This window comes from Anomaloglossus baeobatrachus, chromosome 6 (genome assembly GCF_048569485.1).
Source record: "Anomaloglossus baeobatrachus isolate aAnoBae1 chromosome 6, aAnoBae1.hap1, whole genome shotgun sequence".
In the NCBI taxonomy this organism is placed as follows: Eukaryota; Metazoa; Chordata; class Amphibia; order Anura; family Aromobatidae; genus Anomaloglossus; species Anomaloglossus baeobatrachus.
This window is the reverse complement of record NC_134358.1, coordinates 195,302,209-195,315,507: the sequence shown is the minus strand read 5'-3', so window position 1 is coordinate 195,315,507 and position 13,299 is coordinate 195,302,209. Positions and strand designations below refer to the sequence as shown.

Below are 13,299 nucleotides of genomic sequence, written 5' to 3'. Positions count from 1 at the left end.
AAGCACAGCTGCCCAAGCACAGCAGAACCAGCTTCCGCCGCAGCCCAAGCACAGCTGCCCAAGCACAGCAGAACCAGCTTCCGCCGCAGCCCAAGCACAGCTGCCCCAGCACAGCAGAACCAGCTTCCGCCGCAGCCCGAGCACAGCTGCCCCAGCACAGCAGAACCAGCTTCCGCCGCAGCCCGAGCACAGCTGCCCCAGCACAGCAGAACCAGCTTCCGCCGCAGTTGGAGCACAGCTGCCCAAGCACAGCAGAACCAGCTTCTGCCGCAGCCCAAGCACAGCTGCCCCAGCACAGCAGAACCACCTTCCGCCGCAGCCCGAGCACAGCTGCCCCAGCACAGCAGAACCAGCTTCCGCCGCAGCCCGAGCACAGCTGCCCCAGCAAAGCAGAACCAGCTTCCGCCGCAGCCCGAGCACAGCTGCCCCAGCAAAGCAGAACCAGCTTCCGCTGCAGCCAGAGCACAGCTGCCCCACCACAGCAGCACCAGGCTCCACCGCAGCCCGAGACCCAGTTTCCGCCGCAGCCCCAGCACAGCCTCCTCCACCACCGCTACTGCCTCCTTTTGTAGGACACCACCGGGTTACAAGACGGACCCCATTTTTTTTTTTCACATTTTCTTATTCTGAATTTGGGGTGCGTCTTATATTTTCGGTGTGTTTTATACAACGGAAAATACGGTAAGTGGTGGACGAGCCTATACTGTTCTACCAAGTATCCCTGCATAAGCTGGCGTACCTACAACTGGGGCACCGTGCAGGCAGACACCATACCAGGCACATAATTGGGGAGAGATTATCCACTGCTGACCACTTACAACTCTACAGTCTAAGCTAGCCTTCTAGCTACATGGCTAACCCGATCTAAATCTACTAGTGATGTCTACCTACATGGGCCATTTAGTGTAAAGTGTCTAAGCAGGTTGAACAGACTGAGGATTTCCCAGGCTTAAAATCCACAGCGTATCACAGCCCAGCACTGTGGAGAAGAGGTTACTACAATGTAAACTATGAAAAAACGTAGGATCCCAGCAGTGGCCATGCATGTTCGGAGGTGGTCTCCGGGACATCATCACCAGGCAGCTAGGTATGTAAATGATGGGTGCAAGGCTTCTGTGATTGTGAAGGATGAATCACGAGTGGTAACAGTTGCCAGGCACAATCTTCCATCCGGAGCCTGGCATGTAATTAGCATGGCTTTATGCTGGTATGTAAGGTACTTTATTGTCCATAGATAAAGTAGAAACCAGGAGAATGAGAACCAGGAAACAAGCAATTAGCACAGGAGGGAGAAAAATGGCCACCTCATAATTACACTGGAGCTCAGCTAAGACAACGTTCCAAAATATAAATGACCGCCAGCAAACCTGTAAGCCCACTAAGGCATTTGGTGAGGTTTTACCTCAATATTTGTAAGCCAAAGCCAGGAGTGGGTCATAGGAAAAGTAGAATATATACACGGGCTCCAAGTCTGTATTAATCACCCACTCCTGGTTTAACAAATACTGAGGTAAAATACTCACCGAATACTCCGCGTGTGCACGATAAGGTGCATGTACTCCATACAAGTATCATGAAACCAGCGTTTCTAGAAAGCTCAATAATGATAATCTAGCAGTCTACACCGGCTGCCAACCACCAGACAATCAAGCTAGACACTTGTGCCCTTTGTGAAACGTCCTTTTGGTTTGAAAAACAGGATCTCACTGTCGAGACCGATGGCAGCTTATGGGCAGGGAACAAATTACTACAGATCACGCCGTGTGCACCTGTACTGCAGACTGCCTAGGAGGACCTCGTGTGGATTACGCCGGACCTGCAGGGGTGTTTTGGGGGTTAATAAAGTGGTGAAAGAGGATGTTTTTGGTCTTTTATTTCAAATAAAGGATTTTTTCGGTGTGTTTATTTACTTTCACTTACAGATTAGTCATGGGGGTGTCTCAGACATCTCCCATTACTAATCTAGGACTTAGTGCAGCTGTGAGCTGCAATTAACCCCTCAGTATACCTACTGCTATCGCACTAGAGCAATCGGGATAAGCCGAGTAAAGTACTGGGATTGTTGCATCTAATGGATGCAGCAATCCTGGGCGACTGCAGGCTGCTATTTTTAGGCCGGGGGGCTCCCAATAACCATGGGTATGGGTCTCCCCAGCCTGAGAATACAAGCCCCCAGCTGTCGGGCTTTATCATGGCTGGGTATAAAAATTTTTGGGGGGGAACCGCATGTCATTTTTTAAAATTATTTGTTTACATAATTAATCAAAAAAAAGCAGCATGCGGTTCCTCTTATTCTGATACACAGTCGTGATAAGCGCATAGCTGGTGGATGCAGCCCGTAGCTGTAAGCTTTATCTGTGCTGGATATCATAATATGAGGAGAGCCTACGCCATTTTTTTTTTAATTTATTTTTTATCCAACGACAGATGCATATAGCGTCTGTGATTCGAAGTAGTCAGCTGCCACGCTGACACTTGGGTGTGGGCACATCTGACTGCAACCAATCCCAGATGCCGGTGAGTGGGGAAAGCAGTGCAAATGCAGGAGCCTAATGCGGAGCCCCAGAAGTGAATGGGTGGCCGTGGATGCAGTAACAGCCGTGCCGTAGTCTCAGTAAGTACAGCACGTCTGCTCCTATTCACTTACCCCTTCTACCACAATTTTTAAACGACAGATTCTGGTCCCCATAGACTTTTATGGGGACCGGCATCCAGCCAGATATCAGGGATCAATTCCGGGCTGAAACCAAAGTCCGGTTAATTTTGCCGATGCCATCATCAGTGCTAATGTAAGTCCATTTATGAGTTTGTAGGATCACATCATGTCAAAGGTACATAAAGGGATCGTGTTAGTAGTTTTTGTTACGTAAACTGTATGTATTACCCTTTCTTTACTATCACTTCAAGAGATCACAGTTCCCACTTATACCTACGAAAACGCCTTGTCCTGAATGGGCCAATGGGCGCCTACGAACTCTGCTTGGTGCCTCCTCTGTCGTACAGCTTTGACTGATGTGGCAGACGTCACCCAAACAGCCTGTGGTGTCTGTGCAGATCATTTCCCACTTTGCAGGTGATGAACACACAGTGGTGACATAGGGGACATCAGCCACATTCATAAAGTCTGGAGAAACGGGGAGCACAGTCCAGGGACGCACATCGGCTGTTCAGCGCCAATCAGCATATGGCACAGGACCATTTATAAGGCATTTCCTTAGGCATGCAGGGCACCAGGATCTTATGGAGAGGTGGCAGGAATACTATTCTAGATGAATCAGAGGTGGTGGATACAGTTTATAAATGGAAAATCTGGTGACTGGTTCCCTTTAAATCCTCACTATACCCTGAATGCAGTGACGAAACGCTCTGCAACGTGGTTTGTTTTTGAAGCAGAGGTGTGATTTCCTTGAACAGTTTCTTCAAGAGAAACAGTAACCACGATGCCGGAAACCCACAGCAAAACAGAGATGGCCCCTGCCCTTACGTCTCAGTAAGACAGAGCCCGTCATAGTGCCACACACTGAGCACTCAGGACAACTGAGGGTATATGGCGGTGGAGACACCATCACCACAGGATCCAAAATTAGACATAAGTGAACCCAAACTGGAAAAAATGGGTTTTTGTTTGTTCTGTTTTTTTTAAAAAAAGAGTTTGGGTGCTGTTCGTATGCTAACCACTTGTTGAACCAATAAGGTGCTCTGTTATGCTCGGTCGAGTGTGAGCCACTTGGGGGTAAAAGATGCAGTGTGTTCAAGAAAAAAGAAATCCCCTCCCTTCTCCAGAAATGCTCTCTTTATTGCTGTCTGTATGTGGATGGAGAGCCCAACCACTGACCTCCATTGAACTCGTTACTCGAGACCATTAGTTCGGGTCCCCATTGACTTATATGGGGTCCGGGAAAAAGTTTAGGTCAAGTCTGGGTCCCAAAATGAACTTTTGACTAAAGTCTGGTTGAACCCAAACACCCAAGGGTCCGCTCACCGCTATCCAAGAGGCCAGACACCCCGATTCTGTCCACAGGCTGGACTATCCTGACTAGAGATGACCGGACTCGAGGTTCGGTTCAGTCGGATTTAGATAAAGTTTGGTTCTGGACCCGAACTCCATTGGAAGTCACTGATTGGGCAGTTTAGTTCTCCTCCCACATACAGCCAGCCATAAACAGATCCCTTCTGGGGGGCAGGTGGGGTTTTTATAATTATTAGTACAGTGGAACCTCGGTTTACGAGTCTGCGAGTATTTCTCTATAAGAGCAAAGCTTGCTGTAAATTTGTAACTCAGTTTACGAGCAAATACTCACCGCACGCACTTCCGGTTCCGTACTTTCACCATGCTCTGACCCGCTCTTGCAGTCAGTGCAAACACACACACACACACCTTACCTTCCATCACCGGCCTAATGGTTCTTGTAGTTCGTCGGTACAGGATGAGTATCGGGTAACCATCGCGACGATGGAGGAACTTCCGCTGTCAGCCACTTCTCAAAGGCAGCGCGCTGACCAATCAGAGGCAAGCAGCTCCTGCCTTGGACTTCAGCGCTTTGGCAGCGGAAGTTCCGGTATCGGTCGCGATGGTTACCCGATACACATCTTTTACCGGCGGACTACAACAACTATGATGCCGGCAATGGAACGGAGGGTAAGCATAATGTGAGTGTGAGTGTGTGTGTGTTGGCACAATAGGGGACCAGGATGGGACATTGCACAAGTTGTGGAACGAATTGTCTGCATTCCAATGATTTCCTATGGGAAATTTTTCTTTACTAGACGAGTAACTTGGTTTACAAGCACACTCCCAGAACGGATTGTTCTCGTAAACCAAGGTTCCACTGTATAGTTGTTTTTTTTTTGTTTTGGGGCACACTACATCTAATCATGTTGTTACCTCCAGGGCGAGCCGATCAAACACTGCAAGCGACTCGAACTGGGCTGAGCCCCGAGTGTACCCGAGCACAGCGAGTAGTGTTCATATGTAAAATCACCCGAATATGAAGCCGAACTCTGATTCTTGTGTAAAGTCTGTGTTTTGTACGAACAACGAACCTCGGGTTCCCTCATCACTAAATATGAACGCTCCATCTGGTGCTGGACTCAGGTGAACGATTTTCCATCCAAGTGTAATCAGATTTGGGTCTAAGCACGTTGTGTCTCCCGTGGGCGAGACTTGGCCATGAAAGCCCCACTTTACACCAGCACTAGTGGCGGGTGCCCCATACACCAACACTAGTGGCGGCGGGGGGGCCCCCCATACACCAACACTAGTGGCGGCGGGGGGGCCCCCCATACACCAACACTAGTGGCGGCGGGGGGGCCCCCCATACACCAACACTAGTGGCGGCGGGGGGGCCCCCCATACACCAACACTAGTGGCGGCGGGGGGGCCCCCCATACACCAACACTAGTGGCGGCGGGGGGGCCCCCCATACACCAACACTAGTGGCGGCGGGGGGGCCCCCCATACACCAACACTAGTGGCGGCGGGGGGGCCCCCCATACACCAACACTAGTGGCGGCGGGGGGGCCCCCCATACACCAACACTAGTGGCGGCGGGGGGGCCCCCCATACACCAACACTAGTGGCGGCGGGGGGGGCCCCCCATACACCAACACTAGTGGCGGCGGGGGGGGCCCCCATACACCAACACTAGTGGCGGCGGGGGGGGCCCCCCATACACCAACACTAGTGGCGGCGGGGGGGCCCCCCATACACCAACACTAGTGGCGGCGGGGGGGGCCCCCCATACACCAACACTAGTGGCGGCGGGGGGGCCCCCAATACACCAACACTAGTGGCGGCGGGGGGGCCCCCCATACACCAACACTAGTGGCGGCGGGGGGGCCCCCCATACACCAACACTAGTGGCGGCGGGGGGCCCCCCATACACCAACACTAGTGGCGGCGGGGGGGCCCCCCCCATACACCAACACTAGTGGCGGCGGGGGGGCCCCCCCATACACCAACACTAGTGGCGGCGGGGGGGCCCCCCCATACACCAACACTAGTGGCGGCGGGGGGGCCCCCCATACACCAACACTAGTGGCGGCGGGGGGGCCCCCCATACACCAACACTAGTGGCGGCGGGGGGGCCCCCCATACACCAACACTAGTGGCGGCGGGGGGGCCCCCCATACACCAACACTAGTGGCGGCGGGGGGGCCCCCCATACACCAACACTAGTGGCGGCAGGGGGGGCCCCCATACACCAACACTAGTGGCGGCGGGGGGGGCCCCCATACACCAACACTAGTGGCGGCGGGGGGGCCCCCCATACACCAACACTAGTGGCGGCGGGGGGGCCCCCCATACACCAACACTAGTGGCGGCGGGGGGGCCCCCCATACACCAACACTAGTGGCGGCGGGGGGGCCCCCCATACACCAACACTAGTGGCGGCGGGGGGGCCCCCCATACACCAACACTAGTGGCGGCGGGGGGGCCCCCCATACACCAACACTAGTGGCGGCGGGGGGCCCCCCATACACCAACACTAGTGGCGGCGGGGGGGCCCCCCATACACCAACACTAGTGGCGGCGGGGGGGCCCCCCATACACCAACACTAGTGGCGGCGGGGGGGCCCCCCCATACACCAACACTAGTGGCGGCGGGGGGGCCCCCCCATACACCAACACTAGTGGCGGCGGGGGGGCCCCCCCATACACCAACACTAGTGGCGGCGGGGGGGCCCCCCCATACACCAACACTAGTGGCGGCGGGGGGGGGCCCCCCATACACCAACACTAGTGGCGGCGGGGGGGGCCCCCCATACACCAACACTAGTGGCGGCGGGGGGGGCCCCCCATACACCAACACTAGTGGCGGCAGGGGGGGCCCCTCATACACCAACACTAGTGGCGGCGGGGGGGCCCCCCATACACCAGCACTAGTGGCGGCGGGGGGGCCCCCCATACACCAGCACTAGTGGCAGGGGGGGCCCCATACACCAGCACTAGTGGCAGGGGGGGCCCCATACACCAGCACTAGTGGCAGGGGGGGCCCCATACACCAGCACTAGTGGCAGGGGGGGCCCCATACACCAGCACTAGTGGCAGGGGGGCCCATACACCAGCACTAGTGGCAGGGGGGCCCTTTAGATACAGGACAAGGCTCCTGGAGACACATTACTACAAGGAAGTAGTGCAGCAACAAGTGGTGAGGACGAGGGAGCGCGGCCAGGAGCGGCCCCACCGCTGCACACACGCCCTGACACCGTCATCATGGAGCACACGGCCGCCGGAGCCCCATCACCCCCCTGCTCTGCCCCATCACCCCTCTGCTCTGCCCCATCACCCCTCTGCTCTGCCCCGGCCTCCGGATCCTCACAAAGCCTTCTCACAGGCCTCTCCCATGCAGCGTCCCCTCCCCGGCCTATCCCACAACAAGGCGCCCACAGAAAACTTCCCGGGAGCCGGATAATTCCTCACCTCTTAACGGGCCGCACGGATTATTGTGCCTTTTCGTACCCGGTTATTCCAGCCCCCGTCACCGACCCAATCCACGGCTCCGTTCGGCCCCACAGAGCCGGCCATGAGAGGAGGAGCAGGACTGGGAGACAAAGACTACATCTCCCAGCGACCCCCGCGGCAAGATGGAAAACTGTCAAACAATTGCAACTTTATTAAAACACAAGAGACACAGACTGAAAGAGGAGATCAGTGAGGAAGAAAGACATAGGAAATGTGGATTCATTGTGTGTAAGATATGGCGCTGGCCTGGACTCATTTATGGATTATTGTCAGCACCTCTCTATCGACCTATCATGCATCTATCTATCTATCTATCTATCTATGTATGCTATGGGGTTGTGTTCACATTTACTGCATTTTTTTAGCAGCAAAGCTACAACAAATGTGCAGTAGAATTTGCATGACTTTGTTTTGCTCTACTTCATTGAAAGGGTTAAAATCTACTGCACGCTGCGTTTTTTTCCGCGTTCTTCGGTGCAGATTTGGTCGCTAATTGGTCATGCATGTCCTTCCCCAGCAATGTATGAGATTTTTGTTGTGCGCTTGTTGCAGCTTTTTTGCCTGTATCTTTGTGGTGATCACACAACTGCAGCTTGTCAGTTCTCTTTGTGTTTTATCCCTGTGTTTCTCACTAGCGATGGGAGGACTCGCAGATAGTCCTGCACTGACTCGGGATCAGCAGGGGATTGATCCCTGGTATCTGGCCGGATACCGGTCACCATATAAAATCTATGGGGACCAGAATCTGGCACAAAGGGGTAGGAGCAAGCATTTCATACAAGTCACCGACGCGGCATTCACACCTCTCCCATGGCTGCTCATTACCTTCATTGAATATACACTGCTTTCCCTGCCAACGAGTGTCTGTGATTGGTTGCAGTCATACACGCCTCCATGCTGAGTGACAGCCTGTCTGACGCTTCCAATCACAGACACTGATGGATGGGTCTATATCGTACAGTATGATACCCAGCACAGATAAAGCCCAAGGCTACAGGCTGCAGCCCCCAGCTGTGTGCTTATCCTGGCTGTGTATCGAAATAAGAGGAACCTCATGCGACTTTTTTTTAAATTATTTAAATAAATAATTCTAAAAATTTGTGTGCGGTCCCTTCCAATTTTGATACTCTGCCAATATAAAGCCCGACAGCTGAGGGCTGGTATTCTCAGACTGGGGAGACCTGTGCTTATTGGGCACTATGGACTTCAGGCAGAGGCTGAGTGAGCCGCGTGATCAGCTGTGATGTCACTCAGGTTGCTTTCATCGCTAGAGGTTCCCACAGTCCTCCTGTAATTGCAACTAACCGGACCTCAGGTGTCTTAGCAAAGTCAGTGACTTCACTTGAGGTGATGTCACAGTTCATTGACCTCACCTGAGGTCACGTTACATGCTGTCACAGGTGGAGGACTGTGGGAACCTCCAGCTATGAACGCAACCTGAATGACATCACCGCTGATCACGCGGCTCACTCAGTCTCTGCCTGAAGTTCACAGTGGGCAGTCATGTTCTGTGGCGCAGAGCTGCAGTTGATGTGAGACCTCATGTGGATTATGTTGGACCTGGGAGTTTTTGGGGTTAAAGTGGTGAAAGAGGGTTTTTTTTTGTATTTTATTTCAATTAAAGGATTTTTTCAATGTTTTTGTTTATGTTCACGTACAGATTAGTAATGGGGGTGTCTCATAGACGCCTCCCATTAATAATCTAGGGCTTAGTGGCAGCTGTGAGGTGTGATTAACTTTTTATACCCCGATTACCACCGCACAAGGTAAATTGAGATGAGCAAGGTACAGTGTCGGGACTGTCGCATCTAATGGATGCGGCAATCTTGGTGGCTGCAGGCTGCTCTTTTTAGACTGGGGATGACCAATAAGCATGGCTCTCCAGCCTGAGAATACAGCACCCAGTTGTCGAGCTTTATCATGGCTAGGTATCAAAATTGTGGGGGACTGCACGCCGGCTTTTTTAATTATTTGTTTAAATAATTTTAAAAAAAAAGCCGCATGCAGTTTTTCTTATTTTATGCACAGCTAAGATAAGCGCACAGCTGGGGGCTGCAACCTGTAGCCATATGCTTTATCTGTGCTAGATGAGGGACCCTATGCCAAATATTTATTTATATACTATGATAGACACACATAGCGTCTGTGATTGGAAGCAGCCAGCTGACACGCTGTCACTCAGGGTGGGGACGTGTCTGACTGCCACCAATCAAAGACACCGGTGGACAGGGAATGCAGTGCATACGCAATGAAGGATAATGCGCAGCCCCGGAAGTGAATGAGAGGCCGCAGGAGTGGTACAGCCGCGACGGTGTCTCGGTAAGTACAGCCACTCACTCCTATCACCCTATCCCTTCAATCACCATTTTTAATCACCGGGTTCTGGTCCCCATAGACTTGTATGAGAACTGGCGTCCGGACAGATACCGGGGATCAATCCCGGGCCAGATCAGGTTTTTTTTTTAACCCGGTTAGACCCACCGGTCTCAGTTATCCTCGACTCTATGCATCACTAATTTTTACTCATTTTTAATGGACAAAAAAGGGTAGATTAGAATTTCTTTATTTTTAAAAAGCTGATTTTTTAATTTGATATATTAGTCATTAACTTATAATATATACAGACATACCAAAGTATATATAGTGTATAGTAAAAATCATGGTCTCCTATGAACGCCAGTCACAATATATATATTATAGGAGCACTATCATGGAAAACTTAGAGATTCAGTAATTAATTAGAACCTGACGATGACATTGCGGGGCCCAATGGGTACTGTACAGTGCGCCCTCCACACTACGCTCACTAAAGACCTACAGCAGCATTTAAGAGGTTAACAATAGCAGTTGGAGCTCATTCCCACCCGCTGCTCTTAGAGGCAGATGATTGCTGTATATCACAGCTTGCATTAAAGAAGATCTGATATATGATGTCATAAATCGTCATACATCAGGAAGGGGTTAAAGGGGTTGTGTACATTTAACTTTATTAATACCAATGGCTTGTTTTATGTAAAAACAACAAAGTCAACCTTACCCGCTGCTTCTGCTGCCTCCAGTCTTTGCTTCCATGGTGTTGTACAACACTTGAACTCTGCAGCCAATCACTGAGTTCAATACCATTGTACTATTTACACTGGCATCAATGCTGAGCCCAGTGATTGGCTGCAGTGGTCACATGTTGTAGTTGTGATGTCATCACCCACCCATGCCTGCAAAAGGCTCAGTTATAAGTCTAAACTTGGCATATTAGATTATTAATACATTTGATTAAAGTAGAAGTGCTGTCTCCTCTGTTACTGGTTCTGCACATGGAGCTGAGCGACCGTGGGACCCAGATACTCCGGATTCACATGATGTGCGGCTCCAATCCCTTCTCACTGCTGTAGCCGTATCACCAAAGACGGGAGGCAGAAGCTGAAAGGCAGCAGTAAAGCACCTGACTTTGTAATTTATACACAGAAGAAGACTAAGGGTGGCTTTACACGCTGCGATATGGCTAGCGATGGCGAGCGTGATAGCACCCGCCCCTATCGTTATGCCGATATGTGAAGATCGCTGCCGTAGCGAACATTATCGCTACGGCAGCATCACACATACTTACCTGCTCGGCGACGTCGCTGTGACCGGCGAACCACCTCCTTTCTAAGGGGGCGGTTCGCTCGGCGTCACAGCGATGTCACAAAGCAGCCGCCCAATCAAACCGGAGGAGCGGAGATGAGCGGGACGAACATCCCGCCCACCTTCTTCCTTCCTCATTGCTGGCGTGTGGCAGGTAAGGAGAGGTTCCTCGTTCCTGCGGCGTCAAGCGACAGCAGCGATAATTGGGAGAGGACCCCCATGTCAACGAGGAGTGATTTTGGACGTTTTTGCAACGATCCAAAATCGCTCCTAGGAGTCACACACAATGAGGTCGCTACAGCAGCCGGATGTGCGTCACAAAATCCGTGACCCCAACGAGATCGCTGTAGCGATCTCGTAGCGTGTAAAGCCCGCTTTAGGAAATGTGAACAACCCCTTTAAGGCTATAATATTATGTTAAAATATCTACATAGATAATATTTAGTTTTTTATATTTTTGTGTCACTGGCAGTTCTGTTATTTTACATTGATGGCCTATGCCTGAGATAAGTCATCAATACCTGTTTGGTGGGAGTCCGACACCCCGGTCAGCTGTTCATGGTCCTGGCATCGCATGGAAGTGATCAGTTGCCGTGCTAGACATGTCACTTCTTTCATGCGTTTTGCATGCAGCCCCCGCTCTGTCTATGGGAGGGGCTGCACTCAGAGCGCATGAAATCGGCTATTCATTACGGGCTGTTTCTGCAGCGATTTGAAGCGCACATGTGCTGTTCAAATCGCTGCAAAAATTTCTGCAGGAACAGAACGCAACGTGGGCACATAGCCTAACTCTGTCCACAGTATAGTGGTCGGTACTGCATATCCGTCCCTAATACTACGGTTAGGGCGCAGACATCCAGTACCCGGCTGCGACCAGTACAGTTGATGATGTTGTGCTATGTACCTCCATCCACTATATAATGACCACAGCTGGGTACTGTACATGCGCCTCTAATAATTAGATTAGGGACCAGACATGCCGTACCTGGCCGCGGTCACAATACAATTGGCATAAATGAAGAAAGACGGGACGGCACCACCCAAAAGTGGGATCTCCTAGGTAAAAAAATACAGTATATTGGAGAAAATAAGAGAAAAGAAGTGTACCTGATGAAACGGGATCACCACATATCAGCGAAGATACAGTTGATGATACTGTACTATGTAGCTCCATCCGCTGTACAGCGGCCGTCACCGGGTACTGCACATCCACCCCTAATAACTCGATTAGTCGCAGATATCTAGTACCCAGCCACAACCACTATACAGTTGATGATGTTGTGGTGTGTGGCTCTGTCCGCTGTATAGTGACCACTGCTGGGTACTGCACATGCGTCCCTAATAATGCGATTAGGGGCCAGACATGACGTACCTAGCCGCAGCCACTATACAGTTGACAATGCTGTGCTGTGTAGCTTCGTCGGCTGTATAGTGACTAGAGATGAGCGAACCGGTCCCGGTTCGGCTCGAGGTCGGTTCGCCGAACGGAGGTCCCGTTCGAGTTCGGTTCGTCGAACGTTCGACGAACCAAACTCGAACTGCATAGGAAACAATGGCAGGCATTCACAAACACATAAAAACACCTAGAAAACACCCTCAAAGGTGTCCAAAAGGTGACAAACAACTCACAACACAACACAAACACATGGGAAAGTGACAAGGACATATACTCATGCGAAAACAAAAGAGCAGGACAAGGAAAAAGTGGAGGACACACAGATATAGGCATGGCACGCCCTTCTAAAATCATGTAAAACACCGCAAGGTGACTCCAAGCGGAGTATCCCTTTTTTCCAAAAATTGGGGCCCACACACACCCACCCATTCAGTGGCAGCACTTGTGCCCTAGTTATACACTTCAAAGCTAGATTTGCATCAAGCACATTCAAAAATACGCCATACCTAACCGTCCCCAGGATGACACCGGGGTAGGTAGCAAAGTCTTTCCTGATCCCAGCTCTGTTCATCTTGGCTTCTTTTAAAAACAATGTAAGCAAGGGTTACTCCAAGCGGAGTCTCCCTTTTTTCCAAAAATTGGGCCCCACACACACCCACCCCTTCAGTGGCAGCAGTTGTGCCCCAGTTGTACACTTCACAGCTAGATTTGCATCAAGCACATTCAAAAATACGCCATACTTAACCGTCCCCAGGATGACTCCGGGGTAGGTAGCAAAGTCTTTCCTGATCCCAGCTCTGTTCATCTTGGCTTCTTT

General features: G+C 51.5%; 1 protein-coding gene across 2 annotated transcripts in view; it reads right to left on the bottom strand.

Moving 5' to 3' along the window:
- SOCS6 (suppressor of cytokine signaling 6) overlaps positions 1-13,299 on the bottom strand; it is a 62,263-nt gene that overhangs the window by 35,238 nt on the left and 13,726 nt on the right. The window contains exon 1 of one of the 2 annotated variants that reach the window (XM_075316415.1): positions 7,424-7,577. The exons of the other annotated variant lie outside the window; for it this stretch is intronic. The gene's annotated coding sequence lies outside the window, so the exon portion shown is untranslated. Of the gene's footprint in view, positions 1-7,423; positions 7,578-13,299 lie in introns of those variants that run through there. 2 annotated transcript variants of the gene reach the window in all.